Source organism: Scyliorhinus canicula, chromosome 4 (assembly GCF_902713615.1).
Source record: "Scyliorhinus canicula chromosome 4, sScyCan1.1, whole genome shotgun sequence".
Classification (NCBI taxonomy): Eukaryota; Metazoa; Chordata; class Chondrichthyes; order Carcharhiniformes; family Scyliorhinidae; genus Scyliorhinus; species Scyliorhinus canicula.
Window position 1 is genome coordinate 201,905,695 of NC_052149.1, and position 3,638 is coordinate 201,909,332.

The following is a 3,638-nucleotide window of genomic DNA, read 5'->3' on the forward strand; positions in this document are numbered from 1 at the left end:
TTACACTCCACAGGGATGAAGCGCTGAGTGTGCGTGGGGGGTTTGAGGAGCATGGCGCCATGAAATGAAAGGATGGAGGATGTGCTGGTGAACAAAGTGATGTTTAATACAAGAGCTCGATTACAATGGTGACCTATCTCAACTATTGCCCAGCTTCACCCATTCTACAAGGTGCCTACAGTTTCTTCCTCGTCCTCACCCTTCCACTCCATCTAGGTGTGTCCCCAGGATCTATGGTTGAGGTTCAAGTGGCCTGCTGCCTTTCATGCCCTGTTGTCTAATGTGACCGTGGTTGCCGTCCCTGGGGGGGGGGGGGGGGGGAGAGAGAGAGAGACCTAGACCTTGAGGGTCCGGCCTACCACGGGCAGCACAGGTTTTGCTGTGCTTCCCTCCTTGGTGTGTGAAACTGGTGGTGTGTCGCTCACAGGGAGGGGAGTGTCAGATGGTCTGTATACCCCCAGGGTCTCCCAGTTGGAACGCCCTGGGCTGCGCTCCTGCTGATCATCTTCCCTTCGGGTGCCTGGGGTCCCTGGTGCTCCCTCAATTGGATGGAGAAACATCTGCAGTGAAATCCAGAAGCCCCGCCATCCTCTGGCGCAGACACTCATAGAGTCCCACAAGTGCCTGCATCATGCAGTTCAAGCTCTGCACCATATAACTCATGCTCTCAGCCATGGAGGTAAGGAGCTGAGCAATGGAGTGGACATCCCCGACCATGGAGTACAGATCCTGCACCAAGGTCTCCACTAAGGACGCCACACTCGCACTGTTAGCCTTGTTGCATAGGACTGATGGCAGCATCTCCTTGGACAGAAGACAATGAGACTCCTCTCGTCAGCACTGCACTTCGAGGAGAAATGCTGTCATCCCTTCCTGATGCTTGTGACTCTGCCTTTGTACTTCCAGCAACTCTGGGATGACCAGAACCAGGAGCATATCATTGGTCAGGGACTCAGCAGGGACCTGGGCTTCGGCATCCAGGGCAGTATGGTGGCACAGTGGTTAGCACTACTGCCTCACAGCACCAGGAACCCGGGTTCAATTCCCACCTTGGGCCATTGTCTGTGTGGAGTTTGTATGTTCTGCGAGGGTTTCCTCCCACAGTCCAATGATGTGCAGATTAGGTGTATTGGCCATGATAAATTACCACTTAGTGTTCAAAAGGTTAGGTGGGATTATTGGGTTACAGAGATAGGGTGGGTTGTGGGCCTATGTGGGGTGTTGTTTGAGATGGTCGGTGCAGACTCGATGGGCCAAATGGCCTCCTTCTGCACTGTAGTGATTCTGTGATCCCTCTGACTGTCGGATTCCTGGGAGGTCCCTGCCTGCTGTGTATCACCAGTTGTCAGGTGCTCACCAGTGAGTGATCCAGAAACCTGTCTATTACTTAATGCCACCGAGGTGCGAGTATCTATGCTGGTGGAGGGTGGGGGTGACAGATGTGACGTCTCTTCAATGGTGGTGTCTGAGAAGTCTTCCTCGGAGCTATTCGTGTCCAGTTGTGCAGGTGAGGGATAGGGCAGGGAAGTTGATAGTGGCTCCGGATCTGATTAACAAGGTTTTGAGGAATTTTATGAGAGGTTGTACAGGTCAGAGCCACCTGGGGAGACTGTGAGATGCAGGAATTTCCAGATGGGTTGGAGTACCCGAGGTTAGGGGAGGGGGACAGGGCTGGAGTACTGGAGCAGGAGATAAAGGATGCGATTGGGAGGATGCAGTCGGGGAAGGTGGCAGGGTGTGGTGGTATGATTTGCATAGCTGTCTGCCATTGGTGCAGAACACCGGCTTACCATTGGCTCTGGTCGGTCATGTGCCTCTCGACCGATTGGTTGAGACCAGTCATGTGACGGCTCTCCGATTGGTCGAGAGGCTGAGTTAACCACACCTCCAGATCGAGGTATAAATAGCCAGAGCGCCCAGTGGTCGTCCATTTTCTGTAGTCGACTGCAGGGCTAACTTTTAGCTTATTAAAGCCTAACTTTTGTACAGCAACTCGTCTCGCGTTCAATTGATGGTTCATCAATTTAATAAGCTAGAATTTTGAAGATGGAGCTCCGGATCAAGCCCGAATGCCTCCGCATCAGCCCGCAAACTCAGAACGCTTCAGAAATCTTTAAACATTGGCTGGCATGTCTCGAGGGATACCTGGCGTCTGCAAACAGCTCCCCCACCACGGCACAGAAGCTTCACATCCTCCACTCCAGCGTGGGCACGGCAGCCTACGCAATGATCAGGGAAGAAAAAGATTACGATGCGGCCATGCTTAAGCTGAATGGACAGTTTCTTAAACCAGTCAACAGTATTTGCCCGACATCTGCTGGCCACCAGACAACAGCTCCCTGGTGAGTCATTAGACCAATTTTACCAGGCCCTCGCTGTCCTGGGGAGGAATTGCTCCTGCCTCCAAGTTTCAGCCACGGAGCACATGGAACTACTGATCAGAGATGCTTACGTGGCTGGGATGCAGTCTGCCGCTATCTGCCAGCGGATGCTGGAGAAAGACGACCTCAGCTTAACTGAGGCACGGACTCTCTCCACCTCCCTGGAGGTCGCCGATTTAAACGCCCGCGCCTATGTCCCCAGCCGCGCTGCACCACCCTGGGCCTCCTGGCACGCTTCCCCACCGCCATCCGCCGCTCCCGACCTCCCTCAGGCCTGCGCCGCGGGACGCCCCGACAAGTCCACGGGGCCCCGCTGCTATTTCTGTGGGTTCGCGAAACATCCTCACCCGCGCTGCCCAGCCCGCTCCGCCCTCTGTAAGAGCTGCGGGAAGAAGGGCCACTTCTCCTCCGTCTGCCAGGCCAAATCGGTCGCTGCTGTACCGCGCAGCGACCGGGGATCCCCCCCTCCGGGCCCTTGCTGGCCCCTCCAGTACGCCGCGCCGATCTCTCCCCCCCCCGCCCTGGGCCACTGCGCCCGGCCTGCGCGCCTCCCCCTCTCCTCCGGGCCCTTCCGGGCCCCCCAGCGCACCGCGCAAAGCTCTCCTCGCTGCCCCCGGGCCCCTGCGCCTGGCCTGCGCGCCACTCTGCACCGCGCTCCGGTCGGCCCGCCGGCACCGCTATCTCCGCCCCCCCTCAACCACGAGGGCCCCACGGGTGCCACCATCTTGGGGCGCCGACTCCACGTTCGGGTCCTGGGCGCCGCCATCTTGGGGCGCCGACTCCACGTGTGGGTCCTGGGCGCCGCCATCTTGGGGCCCCGACTCCACGTGCGGATCCTGGGCACCATCTTCCCGGACTTGCACGCAAGGTTCTGCCAGCTACTACTCGGGCGACGACAACTGCGACGATGGTTCTTCTCCATGCCTCGCGACCATGGCACGCCTGCCAAAACAACAACGCTGATCCACCTCAACGGCCACGAGAAGGGCTGCCTGCTGGACTCCGGGAGCACGGAAAGCTTCGTTCACCCTGCCACGGTAAGACGCTGCATGCTCCCTGTCCATCCTGTAAAACACAAAATCGGGTTAGCCTCAGGTTCACACTCCGTCCACATCACCGGCTGCTGCATCGCGGACCTCACGGTCCAAGGGAAGGTTTTTAAACATTACAAACTCCTTGTCCTCCCTGACCTTTGCGCACCGGCACTCCTAGGACTGGACTTCCAGTGTAACCTGCAGAGCTTGACCTTCCAATTCG